The 21,435-nt window shown below is 35.1% G+C and overlaps 1 protein-coding gene across 5 annotated transcripts in view; it reads left to right on the forward strand.

Moving 5' to 3' along the window:
• The window catches only part of PCCA (propionyl-CoA carboxylase subunit alpha), a 338,552-nt gene that overhangs the window by 33,016 nt on the left and 284,101 nt on the right, over window positions 1–21,435 (forward strand). The window contains exons 1-2 of one of the 5 annotated variants that reach the window (XM_039849217.1): window positions 5,325–5,329; window positions 14,270–14,272. The exons of the other annotated variants lie outside the window; for them this stretch is intronic. The gene's annotated coding sequence lies outside the window, so the exon portion shown is untranslated. Of the gene's footprint in view, window positions 1–5,324; window positions 5,330–14,269; window positions 14,273–21,435 lie in introns of those variants that run through there. 5 annotated transcript variants of the gene reach the window in all.

The raw sequence follows: 21,435 nt of genomic DNA on the forward strand, positions 1-21,435 counted from the left end.
GCGTGTGTGTGTGTGTGTGTGTGTGTGTTCGAGATGGTATATTTAAGTAAAATTTTCTTAAATTGTTTTTGGGTAGTACAGACTATTTTAAGATGATGGCAATCATGGTTCATGTTTCCTAGTTCTTAATTACGTCAGAAGTATTTCCAGTCATTTAGATTGCAATAGAAAATCTCTAGGATTCTTAATTCATTCTTGCAAAAAATACTAATAATTGTCATTGTTCAACATGAAGTTTCCTTACCAGCAGCATAGTTTCATGGCAAAGCTTCTGATGGTGACTGTAATACTGCATTTAATGGAAGGAAGCAATTGGTTTCATTAATGTGATTTTGGACCTTGGAGTTCTGGTAATTGGGTAATTAAAAGGATTTTAAATGGTATACTTGCTTTAAAACTTGCTATTGCTCACTTTTCTTATAAAATTTAGCTTCTCGTAACCTTTTTTGGATTAAGAATAGAGTATACCTACCTATGCAGATTTAAAACACTAAAGTTTTCAGTAAAGAACTAATTAGGAGAGGAAAGCATTTAAGATGTTTAGACATTTTTCTTCTATTCTCTTCTGTTTTTGTCTTTGGAAAAACATGTTTTGCAGAAACAATATACTATATCAATTTAAAATGTTTTTATTATCTTGGCATTGCTAAATTACTTTCTCTACATTTTTGGGTAAAATGAAATAGGATAGGATTCTTGGTAGGAATTTGTTCACATTAATATGGCTCATCAGGGACATTATATTTAATTGGAGATCCTGCAGAATAGTAGCAGGAGGCTGAAGAGAATTATTTAGCATTAGCAATGGCTCGTCTGGGAGTTGTGCTCTAATCAAGGAGCTTGAGTGTTAGCAGTGGGGATGATGGGAATTATGACGATTATGACATGTAAGCATGTCTGTGTGTGAACTGGACAGGCAATGAGTTAATCAAGAAGTATATTAAATGGCTCCCATGCTGATTCATTATTATCTACCATAGAGCCTGTCAGGTTGTGTATTTAAAAAATACAGTAATTGCTGAATTCAGCATGTATACATTCAGCCACCATTCTTTCCTTTTCAAGAAAATGACCTCAAATTACCTAGTACATATAAAAATAGAAAATTGTATAAACTCTGCTGTCTGTGATTTGCATATTTAAGTATAGGATCTTTGTTTTTTAACACTTTAGAGTGAATCTTTAATTTCTGATTCATTTAAAAATCTGTTTGATTTGCCCATTTATGTATTTATTATAAACACTCTGGCTGATTTTCTACTACATAAAGAGTTGGTATTCAAAACCAAAATTTATTCATTTTCATGATGAAAAAAATCCAATATTTCAGAAAGACATTAATATTTAACACATGAAGCTGTAGACAAATCAAAGCATTAATCTTTTCCACCATCATAATGCTCCAAAGTTGGGGTGGGTGTGGTGGTGGTAGAAATCTCCTTTGCTCTAGTAGGTGGTCTCTTTGTGCCAGGTAGACCCATTATGTGCCCAGCATGGTTAGAGCCATCTGTCATGAAACTATCAGTTAGAAATGATAGAAATGTACATATTTTTGGGAAATGGAACTAATAAATTGAATTCCTTTTAGAAAATAAATTGAAATGCAGCATAAATCCATGAGCAAACTGGATCATATCTATAGGCAAATTTATAGAGTTACTGTACAGATGAACACACAATTTTTTTTATTATAAGCACTGCCAAATTTAATAAAACTTTCCACCAAACTATGACCTTCATGTATTAACTTAATTAAAGCAATATTATGGGTACTACTCCAAGTGTTAACCTGTGGGTGGTGGTTACTGAAATCCATTATCTATGGAGTCAGTACTAGTGGTCAGCCGCATTAGAAATAAAGCTTGGAACCAAGTCCCTCCCTTGGGTGCTGTGAGCTCAGCAGGTTAAATTGTCAAAACCCGTTAAAGCTTCTTAAAAGACGGATAATTTAAGCCCCCTGGAGCTAAAAGTAAACCAGTCATTCCAGTCAGGAAGGACTCTGACTTTATTTAGCCGCAAGGCAAAAATTACTTTTGGATAGGAAAAAAGGATTTATAACGGTATCTTCGTGTGTAAATTATTTTTTTCACATATGTGTTAGTATACCTTGCTATTTAATAAAGATATTTCAACTTAATTTTTGGAAAGTGACTTGTGCAAATTTTCCTTTATAAAATCCTAAGACCTTCTTAATTTTCTTTAATAAGAACTTTGTCCTTATACTAAAATTTAACTTATACTCAGAATATTTCACTATTTTGTTATCACTTTGTATTTGTATATTTTAAATTTTCTGGTAAATTTAAACAGCATAGTTTGAAAAGGAACATTATATTTCAATGTAATTCGTACCTGATGGCATGAAAAGGTACCTATATGGATTAATTGTTCTCTAAGCATCTATTTAAGATTTAGAAGTTCTATAGTCTTAGTGGAAAAGCATACATTAAATAAAAGATCTAAAAATAAAGCTTACATTTATAAATAATAGTATTTTTTATATTTCGGTGTTTATAAGGCCCCAAGTTAACTCATATTTGTTACAGCCTCACTTAAGACCTCTTAATGGAGGGAAAGATATTCTAAGTAAAAATACTTATTGAGTAGCTACCATATACTAGAGAATCAGAATAATTATATAAGGAAAGTATTATTCTCGATCATTTTAGATCAAGAAAATTGGGACTTCAAGACATAAAGGTTGCCGGAGATCATCTAGCTAGGTAAGCAAAGGAGCTGAGATTCGAATTATGTGTGACTCTCAAGTTGTAGCATATTGCTTCCCATACTAAGTATATAGAAAAGTACCTTTTTTCCCACAAAGAAAGTAAAGTTTATTACTTTGAAGGCTGTATTAGTGCCTGTTGTGGGTCAAATGCTAGTTGATGGAACTAGAATAGTGACCAGGAGCGACATGATTTCTGCTTTCATGGCACTTATAGTCCAGTGGTAGAGAAAGATCTAAGAAAATATACAAATAAGTAATTACAAACTGTTGTGTTATGAAGGAAACAAACCAGCTGCTGAGAGAGAATAATGGGGCACTCTTCATTAATAAGGTGGTGTGGGAAATTCTCTCTGAGGGGGTAAAATGGAAACTGAGCACTGTCTAGATGCTTATAGTGGGTTATGGTCTGTCCAAAGGAGAATTTGTAGGCTTAGGACAGAGAGGAGGAACCTTGTCTTTCTATGTGAGAGACTGGCAAGTCCAGGTAAAAGTGCAAATAAGTAGTATTTTTAAATGTCTAAGTTTGTAAACTGGTGGCTTCCAAGTCTTCCTGTGAATTAATCATATATTAGTTTAGTTTCCACATCTATAATATATTCCCCAAATGGATATTAGATATTTTAGTACAAGGGAATTTATAATTAAATATAGCAAAGTAACTTCAATCAACTTATTCTAATTAAGTGTTATAGATCCCTAGGCTACACTGATCAAACTCAGCTGGGATGCTCTACATAGGGGAAAGCAGTTTCAAAGCTACAAAAACTTGTTTGTGAAGGCATTCATGTAATTTTTCCTCAATAAGAAATGTCTCTACATAAAATTTTTTTTGTTGTTTTTTGTTTTTCTAAATACTATTTTGGGGAGTCAGTTTTAGGTTCACAGCAAAATTGGGAGGAAACTACAGAGATTTCCCTTATACCTTCTGCCTCCACACATGCACACACTCCCCATTATCAGTGTCCACCATCAGAGTGGTCTATTTGTTGCAATTGATGAACCTATACTGACATCACAATTACTCAAAGGCCGTTGTTTATATTAGGGTTTTGCTGTTGTACATTCTCAAAGGTTGGAAAAATATATAGTGTTAAGAATCCATTATTATAGTGTTATACAGAGTATTTTCACTGCCCTTAAAATCCTCTGTGTTCTGCCTGTTCATCTTTCCCTACCCTCCAACCCCTGGGAATCACTGATCTTTTTACTGTCTCCACAATTTTGCTTTTTCTAGAATGTCATGTAATTGGAATTACACAGTATGCATCTTTTTCACATTGGCTTCTTTTACTTAGTAATATGCTTTTAAAGTTTCTCTGCCTTTTCATGGCTTGATAGCTCATTTCTTTTTAGCACTGAATAATATTCCATTGGATGTACCACAGTTTATCCATTTATCTGCTAAAGGACATCTTGATTGCTTCCAAGTTCCAGCAATTATAAATAAGGCTGCAGATTTCTATGTGGACATATGTTTTCAGCTCCTTTGGGTAAATACCAAGGAGTGTGTGATTGCTGGATCATATGGTAAGAGTATGTTTAGTTTTGTAAGAAACCGCCAGACTGGGTTCCAAAATGGCTGTACCATTTTGCATTCCCACCGTCACTGAATGAGAGTTAAGTTTCTGCCTCAGGAAACTAGGAAAGAAGAGCACTTTAAATCCAAAGTAAGCAGAAGAAATAATAAAGATTAAAGCAGAAATCGATGACATTGAAAATAGAAAATCAATAGAGAAAGTCAATGAAACCAAAATCTAGTTTTTTTCCTTATCTCTAAAGAACCTTCCACATTTCTTGCAAGATGGGTCTACTGACAACAAACTCCCTTAATTTTTGTTTGAGAAAGACTTTATTTCTCTATTTTTGAAGGATACTTTTACAGGCTATAGAATTCTAAGATAGTGGTCTTTTTTTCTCTCAACACTTTGAATAGTTTCACTTTTTTCTTTCATGGTGTCTGATGAGAAGTTAGATGTAATTCTTATCTTTGTTCCTCTATAAATGCTTTTTTTCCCCCTTCTGGCTTTTTGCTGGACTTTATTTTTTATTTTCTGCAGTTTGAAGATGATTTGCCTAGCCATAATTTTTTAGGTATTTATCCTGGTTGGTGTTGTCTGAGCTTCCTGGGTCTGTGTGTTGGTATCTGACATTAATTTGAGGGTAAATTCTCAGTCGTTTCAAATATTTCTTCTGTTCCTTTATTTTCCTTCTGATTTTCCATTATGTGTATGTTATACCTTATGTAGTTGTCCCACAGTTCTTGGATATCTATTTTTTTTTTTTTTCAGTCTTCATTCTCTTAGCTTTTCTGTTTAGGTGTTACTGTTGATATCTTCAAGCTCAGAGATACTTTTAGGTGCCATGTCCAGTCTACTATTAAGCTCCTCAAAAGCATTCTTTATTTCTGTTAGGTTTTTTTTTTAATCTATAGCATTTCTTTTTGGTTCATTCTTAGGATTTTCATCTCTTTGCTTACTTTGCCTATATGTTCTCACTTGCCATCTACTTTATCCATTAGAACCCTTAGCATATTAATTATGGTTGTTTTAAATTCCTGGTTGGTAATTTGAACATCCCTGCCATGTCTAGTTTGATACTACTGTCTTTTCACATTATGTTGTTTGCCTTTTAACGTGTCTTGTGTAAATTTTCTCTTGATATCTGGACATGAAGTACCAGGTAAAAGGAACTGCTGTAAATAAGCATGATTTGGTGTCTGACTTTTAGTGAGCCTCTACCTCTGGACTATGAACTTTACAAGTTTTTCTGTTTTTTTTCCCTTAGCTGCGCAGGATGGTTAGAGTGCCTTAGAGTTGAGTATTTCCCTTCCACCAGGTCAGTTACTTCTTCATAATACACTAACAGTATAGCCTCTGACTAAGTAGTTTCTCCTGAGGGCAGTCTTCCTTAAGAAAACAAAATACAGTGCTCTTGATTATCCTACAATGGTTCCTTCTATCTTTCTTCCAGAATCATAACACCCAAGAACAATTACTTTGTCAGTCTTTTCAGGTTTTTACTTGTTAGGACAGAGTGGTGACTGTCAGCTCCTTTACATGTGGAATTGAAAATTGGAAGTCACATATATAATTTTTTTCTGGGAGGTGTTAAAAATTAATTTATATTAACTATTTTTTAAGTGTACAGTTTATTGACATTAAGTATATTCACATAGTTTTTCAAGGTGAAAAAGATTCTGGAGATGAATAGTGGTGATGGTTACACATAGCAATTTTAAAGAGATACGTTTATATTTTGGTAATGTTTTAAGGTTTTCTAACAAATTTTTATCTATCCTTACAATATTTTATTAGCTTGCATTGTATGGGTTTGGAAGGAATGACAGATATTCAACACTTAACAAGTATTGATTTGAGCACATACTCTGTGAAGGTCCTGTATCTGTTGATTCTGATACCAATTGCTTGGAGTTAGCACAGATCTCACTGGTTAAAGGTTCAGTCCCACAAGACTGCCTCCATTTCAGATGCTGGTCTCAAGTCCTAAGTTGTCACCTGTACATTTGACTAACTGGCATTAAATCAGGGATTCCTATAGCCCATTCTTCAGGTTCGATAATTTGCTGTAATGGCTCAAAGAACTCAGGGAAACACTACTTTTATTTACCAGTTTGTCATATACAGTATTATGAAGGATATAAATGAATAGTCACGTGAAAAGGGCTATAGGCCAAAGTCTGGAAGGGTCCTGAACAGTGGAGCTTCTGTTCTGTAGAGTTATGATGTACCTGGCATGTGGATGTGTTTACCAACCAACCCAGAAGTGTCCTGTTGGCACCATTATATGGCACGACTGATTAAATCATTAGCCATTGGTGATTAACTCAGCTCCAGCCCCTCTCCTCTCCCTTGAGATGGGGGATGGGGTTAAAAATTCCAACTCTAATCAAGCCTTTTCCTGGTCACTAGCCCCTATTCTGAAGCTATCTAAGGGCCCCCAGCCACAGTCACCTTATTAGCATACAAAAAGACACTCTTATCACTCCTGAGATTCCAAGGATCTTAGTAGCTCTTGTGTCAGGAACTGGGGTCAAAGACCAAATATTAGAACAAAAGATGCTCCTAGCACCCCTATCTATCAGGAAATTGCAAGGATTTTGGAGCCCTGTGTCAGGAACTGGGGGCAGAGACCATATGTATATTCTTATGTCATAAAGAAAAAAAACAATGGGAATTTACCCTCTCTCTTGGTACTGTAGTTTCATCGATTGGAGAAGAATGTTCCTTTTCTGAATGTTTTGGCTCCTGCAGGCTCCCATTTCTACCACTGCTGCTGTAGCCATAGAATTACTTGGGGGCTGGGGCACAAAAAATGGAGTTGAAAAGAAAACAACCACCCTGGGAGATTTCTATAGTGTTCTAAATGTTAGGAGCTCCTTTTTCTTCTTGAGTCACAAGTATAGGGCTTCTGGAGTTCTCTCTGTTAGCACCCCAATGTATACTCTGGGTATTAGGCTTTGTTGATTAGGAAGGGGGATCATGGAGGAAAGGAAAATGCTAAAACTCACTTCTGGTTTATAGTAATTTGAATTCTGTTCTTCCTCAATCTGCCTGCAATTACTTTTTTTTCAGGGTTTGCAAATATTTGATACGTATATTCTGTTCAGGTTTCATAGTTTCATTCAGCGAGACAGACAGTGGAATATGCTTATTCCATTTTACCTGGAATTAGAATGGCCACTGGTGTTTCTTAAAAGTCACTTAAAAATAACTGTGGGAATGAATTCGATGCAGCCGAATGGGTTTATTTAATGGTAAAGGGAAACGTGGGTAGAACATAGAATAGTTAGACAAGATAGTAGAAAGCATAGACCTCTAGGGTAGAAATGGAATTAGGAAGTAATGTTTCTAGGGAAAATGTTTGGATCACTTTTGAGTTTTAGAAATAATACTCAGATATTCATTTTTTTTTGGTCTTTCTGTTATATACAATTTTTCTTTTGATGGGGCAGCTTTTTCTCTAGTTCTTTCTGTTCAAAGAGCCAGCTGCCACCTCTATTAAGGTAGAGTTTTTCTACCTTGGTTTGTCCAGAGATGTTCCTTGTAATATGAACACATTAATCTATTCTTTCACACAAAATAAACATTCCAGTAGCTATACCTAGCATTCTTTCCTAAGCCAGCCGGACATTGGATTTGGAGAAAAGTTAGATTTTGAAATAAAAGACAAGTAGGAGTAGCCTTACTAAACTTTTTACTTTGTAGAGCACCAGGAATTTTCAGGGGAGCATTTAGGTGGTTAATTTTGCTGTTTTTAATATTCATCTGAAGCTCTTGGTGAGAAACCAACCATAGACTGTAAATCAAGTGTTTTCATGACTTTTATGAACCCAGCAGCAATATTGGATAATGAAATCTGAGGTTAGAAAGCTAGCTTTTGAAGTTTCTAGGAATGCCTTGATAACTGGTAGAATAGATAATGCAAGAAGATACCACCATTAAAATGCATGACTGGAGGAATGGTAGCATGTGTTAACTAGAGCCAGGTTGCATTTGTGGTTTTAGTAAGTTAGTAACTAACCGTATTTATCATTTTCATGTACCCATTTTTATACCAGATCAGATCCTTATTTAGGATTTGTTGACATTTTTCATGAGAGTCTTAAAAATAAATTTTAACTGTTTTATTTTAGAAAACTATTGTTCATAATTTTTGACTTTTAAATTGACTTTTAAATTAAAATAGAAGTACACACACTGTATTTCTATGATAAGAAATACAAACTTTTAAAAAGTCCTTACTCCTAATTCAAGCTGGTGGAATGAGTTAGATTTCACCTTCCTGCCCCAAATTCTCAGGTGAGAGAAACATTTAAAACAAGAAAAATAACAAACCAGAATTCTGATGGAAAATGGAGGGGGGACTATGATCCTGGAAATTATCAAGAATTTCTGAAAGTTAGCTGATGGGATCATTCAATAGAAAATCCCAGTCTAAATCACAGACAGGAGATAATGGCTTCAAAAGGTATGAGAAGCTCCAGAAGAGAAAGATCCAGAGAAAGAAAGGGGACTTGGGGCAACCAACAGGATGTCTGGTTAGGAAACCTCATGACCATCCAGCCGGAGGAATCTTCCATGAAGAGTCTTCGTTAGTAGGAGAAATGGTTGGTAAACTGATAGAGCCATATCTTGAAATTCTTTAGTAGTTAAAAAGAATGAGTAGTTAAAAAGATATCTACATATTGACAGAAAACATTTTTAAGACAGACAAGATTGAAAAAGAACTTGGGGAATGATACCTACAGTATAATATTATACTGTAAAATTCCTACACTAAAATGTTTTATATATATTTTTAAAATTCTATTTTATTATTAGTTTCAAGTATACGGTACATTGGTTAGACATTTATATAGTTTATAAAATGATGCCCCCGACTTGCTCTTTCTCTGACTCTCCACCTAGCCATTACATTAATGCTAACTGCATTCCCTATGCCACGCTCTCCATCTCCGTGACCGTCTATCAACTACTAATTTGTACTTCTTTAACCCTTTTACCACATCCTTCCAGCCCCTCAACCCCTCTCCCCTCTGGCCATTGCCAGATTGTCCTCAATATTTGTGAGTCTGCTTTTGATTAGTTCTTTTTATTCCTTAGATTCCACATACAAATGAAATCATATGGTATTTATCTTTCTCTGACTTATTTCCCTCAGCATAATAACCTCTAGGTCCATCCGTGTCTTTGAGAATGGTAGGATTTCATTTTTTTAATGCTGAGTAATATTCCATTGTATATATGAACCATAACTTCTTTATCTAATTGTCTATTGATGAGCATTTAGGTTTCTGCCATATCTTGGCTGTTGTAAATTGTGCTGCCATGAACATTGGAGCACATAGACCTTTATGGATTATTGTTTTGGTTTTCTTTGGTTAAAAACCCAGAAGTGCAATTGCTGGATCAAAAGGTATATCCATTTTTAATTTTTTGAGAAACCTCCAGACTATTTTCCATGTTGGTTGTATCCATTTGCAATCCCACCAATAGTGTATGAGAGTTCCCTTTTCTCCACATCCTCACCAACACTTGTTCTTTGATTTATCGATGACAGCCATTCTGATAAGTGTGAGGTGATATCTCATTGTGATTTTAATTTGCATTTCTCTGAAGATTAGCGACCTTGAGCATCTTTTCATTTGTATGTTGGCCATCTGTATTTCCTCTTTGGAGAAATATCTCTTTAGGTTTTCTGCCCATTTTTTAATTGGATTGTTTGTTTTTTTTGTTGTTGAGTTGTATGATTTCTTTATGTATTTTGGAAATTAATCTCTTATCAGATGTATCATAAGCAAATATCTTCTCCCATTCAGTTGGTTGTCTTTTTGTTTTATTCATAGTTTCCTTTGCTGTACAAAAACGTTTTAATTTGATAGAGTCCCATCTGTTTATTTTTTCTTTTGTTTCCCTTGCCCGAGGAGATATATCCAAAAAGAAATTACTGTTAGCAATATCAGAGAGTTTACTGCCTATGTTTTCTTCTAGAAGTTTTATGGTTTTGGGTCTTACATTTAAGTCTTTAATCCATTTTGAATCTGTTCTTGTAAACAGTGTAAGAAGATGGTCCAGTTTCTTTCTTTTTTTTTATGTATCTGTCTAATTTTCCCAGTACCATTTATTGAAGAGACTATCTTTACCCCATTGTATATTCTTGCCTCCTTCGTCATATATTGAGTGAGTGCATAGGTGTGGATTTATTGCTGGGTTCTCTGTTCCATCGATTAATACATCTGTTTTTATTTCAGTAAAATATTATATATTTTTATAGTTACATTATGTAAAAGCATAGATCAAGGGTTCTCAACAGTGGCACTACTGATATTTTGTATTGGATAATTCCTTGATATATATAGGTGGCTGTTCTGTGCATTGTAGGGTATTTTAAAGCATCCCTGGCCTCTGCCCACTAGACACCAAATATGACTCCAAGTCATACTTGTGACAACCAAAACTGTCTCCAGATATTGTCAGCTGCATCCTGTGGGACAGAATTGCTCCCCATTGAGATCCCCTGGCATAGACAAAAGTCTAAGCATACATACTCATGTGAGACGTGATTATTCGAGAGAGTGTAATGGGGATGGAGGTATGATCAGTGGAGTTGTTAGCTTTATTTTGAACAAGGACAGTGTTAATTCCAAAGACAAACTGAACAATACCTTTACTTCTTTATAAGACAGCTCTTGTATTAAATTTAAAACTTGCAATGGTTGAAAGAAGAAATACAAATAGTTTACATGAAAATAAACTTTTAAATGTATAGTTTTAGCATTTACACTTTCAAATATTTCTCTAATAGAAGTATAAATGTGCATGTTCAGGGAATGTTATCGCTGTTCGTAATACCTACAAGTTGGAAACAATGTCCGTTATTAGGGGAATGGTTAAAACAGTTATGGTTTACCCACATTCTTAGGGATAGTGTGTGTAGCAGTTGAGCAAGTTGCAGAATGTGGTGTGATACAATTTAAATCTTAAATAGAAAACCATACACTTTTATGTCTACATATACATATGAAAATGTTTAGTGAAGTCTGGAATGACACATGCAAAACTGATAATTGCTTTTAGGGTGGGAAGTGAGACTGGGAGGTCTCTAATGAGGTAATTGTTATCTGTACTGCTTAAACTTTTTTAAAAGTCCAAAATGGAGTATTCATACATTATTTGGGTAATTAAAATAAAACTAAAGCAATTAAGAACATCATGCATAGTGTGATCATTTAGTGGCACACATTGAGCTGCTGAGGCTCTAGTAGTGCTTTGAGATCTCATGACTTGATGGCTATCCATGTTTTATTGGAACTAACATTTAGCTATTCATATGGTTTGGAAACACTTTTTTAAATATACTGATTACAATGGAGATTATTTCTTAATCCTATTCCTAGAATTTCATACTACCATTGTTTTAGAAATCTGTATTTGGAAATATTCTATATCTGTGTATTTAAGTCTTCATCATTAGATTCCTGAATGCATGTGTAATAGCTTTTCTCTGGTAAGTAGAAAATGATTGCATGCTAGAGCTGAGCCCTCATTATTGGTATTTTTTTTTTGTTTCATTTTGTGTTCCTTTTTTCCTCCCTTGTGGCAGTTTTTCTTAGATAGTATAATAGATATTTTAACTATATAAGTTCTACCAATGCGTTCTTTTGTCAGTGATAGGCTGGAAATTATGATGAATCTATATAGCTTAAAAATGTTTTTTAATGTTTTTTATTGTAAAATATAACATTTACCCCATTATTTTTAATTGTGACATAGTACATTTACAGTGTTGTGTAACCATCACTACCATCCATTTCCAGAACTTTTTCATTGAATCTTGATAGATTTTATAGGATGTCTTTCTAGGGGTTTTTTTTTTTTTTTTTTTTTTATCTTCATGGCTGTATGTTTGACTTCTGATAGTGGTATTGTTTCCATCTTTGGGACTTGTGTGAACCAAGGTATACACACTCACATATGTTTCTCGGAGGAGTGGTGATCTCTGAAAAGTTCTGTCAGTCTGAGATCAGAAAGTTTTATTGAAGACTGTGTGTGTGTGTGTGTGTACTGAACTTTCCCAACATTTATAGAGAAAATAAAGTCAAATGTCCTTGCATTCCCTAACATTATTGTTAAGCTGCACGAAAGACTAGTCTTCAGTTTTTCTTATCTTGCTTCACATTCTGCTTTTCAACCCAGAGAAGTCTGGCTTCTATATCTGTCAGGTTAGTTCTTTCTCATTTGATAGAGTCATTGATTAAACATTTATATCATATCATTGTGCTATGTGCCAAGAGTGACTTGTATAGCAGAGCTCTCAGCATAAGAGATTTAAAAAATTTTTACATAAAATTTCCCAATTTTTACTTAACGGTTTTATTGAGGTTTAATTTTCTCATCATACAGATTACCCATTTTAAGTGTACAATTCAATGATTTATAGTAAATTTTTAGAGGTGTGCAACTCTCACCACCGTCCATTTTTAAAAAATTGCCATCACTCAGAAAGGTCTCTTGTGTCCATTTGCAGTCACTTCTGGTTTTCACCTTCACCTAGGTAGCCTCTGATCTGCTTTCTGCCTATGGTTTAGTATTTTCTAGACATTTCAAATAAATGGAATTATATAATATTTGGTCCTTTGTGTCTAGCTTCTTTCACTTAACATAATGTTTTTGAGATTCATTTATATTGTTATATGTAGTGATGCGTTCCCCCTTTTTTAGCTGAGTACTATTCTTTTGTATAAATATAATGGTCCCTGACTTAGGATGGTTCGGCTTATGATTTTTTGACTTTACAGTGCTGTGAAAGTGCTATGCATTCAGTAGAAACCACAACTTATGGTTTTATCTGGTGTAACCCCATCAAGTGGAAGAGCATTCGTATAACACATTTTGTTTCTCCATTGACCAGTTGATGGGCATTCGAGTTGTTTCCTGTTTTTGATTACTCGAATAATGCTGTTATGAACATTTGGGTACATGTCTTTGTGTGACCATGTATTATTTTTCTTGGGTATATACCTAGGAGTAGAATTGCTGGGTCATTTGGTAACTGTACTTAACCTTTCAAGTACTGCAAGACTGTTTTCCAAAGCAGCTACACCATTTTACATTCCCACAAACAGCGTATGAGGGTTCAAATATTCTCATCAGTGCTTGTAATTACCTGTCTTTTTTTTTTTCACCTGTTTTTTTGATTATAGACATTCTAGTGGGTGAGAATTTGCATCTCATTTTGATTAATGGTGTCTTTTGAAGAACAAAAGTTAATTTTGATGAACTCGAATTTATCAAAAATTTTCTTTTATGTATCAGTCTCTAGGAGATTGACATCTGCAGAGTATATCTCTTGCACTTTTTTGCCTTCTGCTTCTGGTTGGCTATTGGAAGACATCAGCAGGAGATGAGGCTATTTATCTTACCTTCAATTTCCTGCCTTGCTGCAGTGCTGATGGTGGCTGCTTTCTTCTAGTGCTGTAGTAACTGGTAGAGTGTCCATGTTCCCCAGTTCTACTTATGTTCTTCCTCCTCTGAGCCCCTTCCGGACTAGGGGTAGTCATGGCTTCCTACTATTGCTAGTCCCTGGAAAACTCACCATTTTTTTGATGGTTCTTTTAATCCTGTTCACATTTCTTTGTTATTTTCAGTTAAACATATTTAAGTGTGCCACTTTATCCACAGTAAATCCTTACTGACATTAATTTGAACAGAAAAGCGTTTCTAAGGCAGAGGTTGGAAAACTTTGGCCTGTGAGCTAAATCTGGTCTGTTGCCTGTTTTTGTAAATAAAGCTTTATTGTAATATAGCCATGCCCCATATGGTTTGGTATTGTCTATGGCTGTTTTTGTGCTTCAAAGGCAGGGTAGAGTGGTTTTGATAGACATAAGCTACAAAATCTAAAATATTTACCGTGTCCCTTCACAGAAATAGTTTGCCGACGCCAGTTTTAATGCCTGTAAGGTAGCTCGCAGAATCCCAGGTGGGCCAGAAGACCACAGATAACCCACTCAGGCAAAATAAGTCTGTTCTAGAATAAACCCACTTTTACTACTGACCATTTTTGGCAATTGTGATGATCTCGGGTAGACCCAGATGGTCTTGGGTAGACCTAGACATTCTTCTAGAGCTGTCCTAGTAGAAGAACTAACACATTACTTCTGTGCTTGTCATGAGATGTCATCTGCCTGCAGAAGTATTACCTTACATTACTCTCATTTTTTTGGATATGTCTGATTGGTGGAAACGAGGTCACATATATGCACACTAACTACAAGGGAGTCTGGGAAATGTACTTTTATGCTCTCTGCCATTAGTAACAGGGGAAGCAAGCTAGAAAGGAGTGTTGGAATGTTCAGTGAGTCTACCTGCAGCATTTGCCATGAGAATTACCAACTACATTAATTCTTTTTAACATTCTAAGTTATTAAATTTATTATTTTCTTTTCTCTCCTGCCTGTAAACCTAACACAAATAACTAAAATAGTTACATGCCAGGGAAGTACCCCATATCATAGAAGATAGGATTAAATTTGCTACAACTCCATCAGTGCCAAAAGCAAGACTAAATCAGAGCAAAACAGTTTACAACTCTCAACACAGCAAATAGTGGGAATGTCAGCATGGTGACATCGGTCACTGGCTCACAAGTCCCACAGTAGGATGTAATTGATCTATTTAGAAGCAACAAATACGATGGGGTTGTGTCATGGCTAAGAACACAGGGCTGTCAAGAACTGTGAAGGATCTGAGATTTTACTCTACTTGCAAGGTAACAGCCTCTCACAGTTTCTTGGATGCTCATGGAACAGGGCTCTCTAACTCCCAGGCCACAGACTGGTAGCATCCGGGCCTGTTAAGAACCGGGCCACACAGCAGGAGGTGAGCGGTTCGCCAGCGGGCTAAGCTTCATCAGTATATGTAGCCATATCACTGCCTCAGCCTCCACATCAAATCATCAGGCATTAGATTCTCATAGGAGCATTGGATCCTGGTGCCAAAATGGTTGGGGACTGCTGTAATAGAAGATATGAGACTGTTGGGTTAGAGATGAAGAATGGTTTATTTACAGCTGTAGCAGTGATCAGAGTATCAGCATTTTTGCCCTGGTTCCTCATGCCTCAATTCCCACAAGGTGATATGATGAGGGTCAGGTGAAACCTGCGCATGCAGTGGTTTGCATTATACAAGAGGAACCCTGAACTTAGGGTTCTTCTCACATAATGAATCTTTTATAATGGCTATTAGACCTCTGCCTTTTGCTTTAGAGTGAGACACTATGCTTCTCTTCTAGGGCTGTTGGCTATATAGACACTCTTGCAAATATACACTTGACCCCTGAACATGGGTTTGAACTGTGAGGGTCTCCTTATACATAGATTTTTTTTCAGTAAGTATAGTCGGTCCTTCATATCTGTGTTTCTCATCTGTGGATTTAACCAACCACAGGTCGAAACAGTATTTTTATATTCTCAACCTTGGTTTCCCACCTGGGAATTCCCATAGTTCAATCTGGATGTGAAGGGACGACCACAGAGTCAAAAGTTATATGCGGATCTTCTGCTGTGCAGTGGTCAATGCCCTTAACCCCGGCATTGTTCAGGGGTCAGTGATCATTTGAAACAAAAGGCAGTCAGCATCTTGCTCACATGACATGCAGAAATGTAGAAGACTCACACAAAAATTCTTGCCAACTAGGGCCAAGGTTCGGCACCTTCTGTAGCAAGCAGCACACAAACCAGTGCGCCTCCCTCAGGAAATGAGTAGTTCTACAATTGTCACACTATGGTTGCTTGTCTTGTTTAGTTGCCTCTGTGAGTAGCTACAGAAACTACTCAGAATCGAGGGGTGGTTTTGACTTTGCCATTTGGAACACCCAGCAAGGATGTTTGGGGTGCTCAGGCCCCCAAAATTGTATAACTACTAATTATTTCCCTCTTTGACCCTCATAAACTCTAAGATTGACTGGGCCATGTTCTTATGAAGTCCCTACAGTAAGTCTTTACTTAATGTGGTTGATGGGTTCTTTGACTTTAAGGAAAATGATATATAATGAAACCAATTTTACTGCAGGCTAATTGTTATAAAGAGTTAAGTTTCAATGGCATCTTGTCAATGGTAATGAAATGGCATTATTTGGGGTCCTGCTGTACTTCCATTTCACTAATCTGGTTCTTCTCATTAATAAGAATTGAGTTAGGGGTTTGTGGTAGTGATTATATTAGAAATGTTATTACAAGTAATATCAATATTACAAAGTACAGTGACTTAAATAGGATGACTTTCAAGTAGTTTCTCATATAACATCTGGCCATTTTAGGTTGGGGAGGCCAATCGGTTTCAGAGGATATTCAGGGGCTATGGTTCTTGCTGTTTTGCTTTGCTTTCCCCTAGGGCATGGGTGGGCAACTTTTCTTGTAAAGACTTGGGTAGTGAATATATTAGGTTTTATGGACCATACAATCTATCTCCCAACTACCAACTCTTGCCATTGTAGCACAAAAGAGGCCATAGGCAATAAGAAAATGAATAGGTATGTCTTTGTTCCAATAAAACTTTATTTACAGAATCAGACATTGAGCTGGATTTGGCCCTCACTGTAGTTTGCTGTCCCCTGCCCTTGGGAGTTTGCCTTAGTCTGCATTTGGTTGCTGCAACATCTATGGTCCAGGTACAGGGAACGAATATAGCTGAAATTCAAGAGAAGTGTCTTGTGTTTAAGTTGTAGATGATTTGGAAATTGTACGTTTCACTTTCTGATTCCAGTGACTCAAACGTATTGATGTAAGAGAGTCTAATAAATCTGGTCTCTAGCTGGGCATTCATGTGCCATGGGAGTAGGGGAACAAAGGTTTTTGGGCATAATAGTGGTCTGCCACAGTGTTATGATGTCTGAAGGATTCAACTTTTTCAGAACAGAGAGACATAAACCCATGATAGTTTAACCTTTTAACCTATACTCTAGGTCTAGTCAGTTCCTCTTATCAGAAATTGATACTCCAGAGATGGATCTCAGACAAGACCAAATTCTTAGTAAGTGAATTTTCATTGGTGAAAGTAATGGTTTTATATTTAGCAGTATGGATATTAGACATGTTGCTTATTAGTGAAATTAGTGCAAGTTAAGATATTTGGATTGGCTAAAATATTCTGGACACCTTTCACCATTGCATGAACAAGACATAAGAATCTAGTAGAGCATATACCTTTAGGAACGGTGCCCTGAACTTGAATTTTTCATTTTTGGTATCCAGCCATTGAAGAGGATTTTTGTTTGCCTTAGAGCAACTCTAAGGATATCAGAAGCCTGCCTTTGGAATATTATTACGTCTCCTTTGAATGACCATTTCATTCAAGATAGTGATCAGATAAGAATAGGGACTTTATGCAACATGTGGAAAGGTTGTATGAAGCATTGTTTTGCTGTCTTCCTGAGAAATGTTTGCTTAATAAATGTCTATATATGGAGGAATTTGGACTGAGAATTGCTTTTATTATACATTTTTTTTAGTAAGATATAGGGTAAGGAAGTAGCTAAGTCTTGCCCATCTTAGACTTCTTTGGTATCCACCATTATTTCCAAAAAGAACTTGAGTTGTTCTTGACCAAAGAGTCCTAATTTGTTTGTTCTTTCTTTTAAAAAAGTTGTTATTTTGGTAAGAACACTCAACATGAGATCTATCCTCTTAACAAATTTTAAGTGTATAATACATTATTGTTGATAAAAGGTGCAATGTTGTCAGAAGTCTAGTGCTTATTCATCTTGCTTAACTAAAACTTTATGCTTGTTGATTAATAACTCCCTGTTTCCTCTCCTAGTCCTAGTCCCTGGTAACCAGCATTCTAGTCTTTTTAGATACTATTTTAGATACCTCATATAAGTGTTCATCTTTCTGTGTCTATTTTAGATACCTCATATAAGTGTTCATCTTTCTGTGTCTGGCTTATTTCACTTAATGTAACATCCTCAAGGTTCATCATGTTATCACACTGCAGAATTTCTTTTTAAAGGCTGAATAGTATTTATATGTGTATACCATTGTATGTATATACCATACTTTATTGGTTCACGGACTTTTAGGTTGTTTTCACATCTTTCCTGTTCTCTCCCTTTCTCTTTCCTCTCCTTTTCTCTTGTTTCTTGTTTCTTTTCTTTCTTTCTTTCTCTTTTTTCTTTTTGGATCCTGGCTTGCTTGTATTTATTGTGTTTGTGAGAGATGAATTCTGTCTCTCTCCCTATCTCCTGCCTCCCATACCTCTAGCTCTGCCATTCATCGTCAGAAAGCTTACATTGAATTATTTAATCTTAGGTGTTTTTAACTTCTTACATTCCATAGATTACTTACCAAAGGCATTTGTTCAATTTTTTCCTAGGCTAAAAAGGCACTTAAAACCTTTCTCAGCTATCACTGCCTCTCTCAACTTTTACCCCAACCATATCAACACCCCTCACTCCTCCTTCCACCCCTACCTATCACTATTTCTTTCCCTGCTATACTCCACAATCTATTTTATTGTACCTTGGAACATTGACATTGCTTTTGCTTTCATACTTGGTGTCTCCTCCTCCCTTCCATCTTTCATCTTTCCCTTGATGCTTATACTCCAGAAGTCAGTGAAATGAGAATATGGTTCTAGTCATGTTGTTTTTTCTTTTGTTGTTTAAGGTACCATCATGCATTCCTGCCAAACAAAGACTAGATAAAACTTTGTTTTGATTCTAGGATTGATTGAAGGTAGTTCCCTTTTGGGATATAAAAACTGGATTGTAGGAAATGGATTGGGAGTTTTGCAATTGGCAAAAATCTATTCTCTTTTTTTTTTCTGTAGTTTTAAATTTTTGGTTTTACTGCTTTGAAAATTATGTAAATTGTAACAGAAAAAAATAGTAAAGTCACCAATTCTGCCATCTAAAAATCGTGAATAAATGTGTCATGGTGCTACACATGTAGTTTTACAAAACGAAATCAAAGCGAATGTAATGTTTACTGACTTAAAAAAAAAATCACTTTTCTAGGGAGCAAATTGCATTTCTAGAAAGGATGTACCAGACTGCTCGCTAGTCTGTTGACATTTGTATTAGTCTCTTTAGACTTTAGATACTTCGTATAACATAAAGAGAAGGGTTTTTTTCTTTTTCTCTTAGAAATAGAATTTTATCTGCTTGTTTGAAACTTATTTTTTTTCTAGTTCTTCAAATTAAGATTGATGCAGTTGGCATTCTTTAATGTTCCAGTCTCTGTGGGTAAATTTTGTATGCTTGTAACATTAGAGAATTTGGTTAGATTTGATTGATACTGAAGTCTGGCCAGGTCGTATGTGAGGCATTGCTGTTTTCAGGCAAGGAGAACACCTAATCTATATTTTGTCATCTTTGTGTTCTACCTAGCGTTTGCATTGAAGGCTATCACAAGGAAAACTCAAGTGTTCATGGTCGTGGTAAATAATGCCCATCTGACTGTAGATCTTGAAGTATTAGGTTTCACAAAATCTCCTGGCATGAAAAAAAATTCTTTAAAGCTGCTTGTCTTCTCTTTTTCAGTCTGTACTAGTTTAGAAGGTATTTATAAGCTGCAGTCAGATCTAATCTGATCTACTTTTTAACACTAAAATATTATTTATTTGATAAGGATAGGAACCAAGCAGAGTATCTTTTCAGCATATCTTAGGCATCTGATGGACTAGTATGAATTTTCCTCAAATTCACAGTTTTAAAATTCTGGTACAATTTTTAACCTTTCTATATTCAAATATTTGAATTCATTTTTAAGACGTCAGTAGGAAGGTAATTTTTTTTTTTTAGTCCTATGAGTTGAAAACACACCATTTATTCTGCTAGAACATTATTTGGCAAATAATAGGCTGATACAACCAATTTTTTTCTCTCTAAAATATAAAAATTCAAAATACAAAATTAAATGCTTGAGGAGGAAACTAATAATTTAAAAAATCTTCTGTTGGAAACTTTCCTAGAGGAAAAGTTTATGAAGACTTGACTGCTTTGCTTCAAATCTTAGTACTTTAAGATCTTTTTTTTTTTTTAAACAGTAGCCAGCAATATCCTAGTCAGTTGATTAGTTTACCTTAGTTTAAACTTTCTACGATTTTATATATATATATTTTTTGCTATTAAACGGTATAAAAAGGAATTTGTATTTTCTAAGTTGTTACAGTTTCTGAAACAAAAATACATCTAGTCAACTTAGTTAAGTAAATAAATCATTCTTCGGAAGAGATCTCCATTGCTTGAATAGTTTGTTTTGTATTTAGCCAAAGAAATTGCCTCACAAAATTAGTACAACAATAACAACAGAAATTGAAATTGAGTTTCAAAAGTTTTCTAAACTGTTTTTCCCAGTTGACTCATAAATATCTCCTTGGAAACTGAGGCAGCAGAGAATTCTAGTTTTTTCTTTCAAATAGCTTTGCTCAGCATTTTTGCTGGTACTGACCCCGGGCTAGACTAAGGGCTTGTTGAACTGCTAAAATACTTTTCTACCCTAACATAAAGTTTGTTTCTGAGAAATGGAAGAAAAGAAACCAACCAATTTTTTAGAAATAGCATGCATTTTGCCTTTCTTTGTAAAATATGTAAGCAGTCTTGACTTTTTTATGTATAATTTGTTTGGATGTTTATTCAACTAATATTAATCATCTGCTAAAATATGTTAGGCTTTGACCTAAAGTCTCAGTATGAATACAAAATTTATGATAACATAGGAAAAATGTCTATTATGATGTTAATTAAAAAACAAAAGAATACGAAATTATAATGCAGTATGATTACAAAAGTATATTTAGAGAAAAGAGTGGAAGTAACTAAGTTAAAATACTATTAGGATTCCCCTCCTTTTTACTTTTGACACACATTTATTATAGAAATTTTGGATATGTAAATACATATCCAAAATATATAAATACATACATATATATGCATGTGTATATCTTTTAATTTCTTCCCCCTATACAACCCTCAGTTCCATATGTGTTGCTAAGATTTTGACTTTGACTGCAAAGAGAGTGGCTTAAATGACAAATTTTTAAATTTGTCATCCAAGTGTACATATGAGATAATAAGTTTTTAGTACATGACAGTGTGCTGGGGTAGATTTAAAAAAATAGAATTTCAGATATAGCCTCTGACTTGCAGGACTTTATGATGTGGTGGAGGAGAATGTATAAATTGTAATA

This window comes from Pteropus medius, unplaced genomic scaffold, assembly GCF_902729225.1.
Source record: "Pteropus medius unplaced genomic scaffold, Ma_sr-lr_union100, whole genome shotgun sequence".
Classification (NCBI taxonomy): domain Eukaryota; kingdom Metazoa; phylum Chordata; class Mammalia; order Chiroptera; family Pteropodidae; genus Pteropus; species Pteropus medius.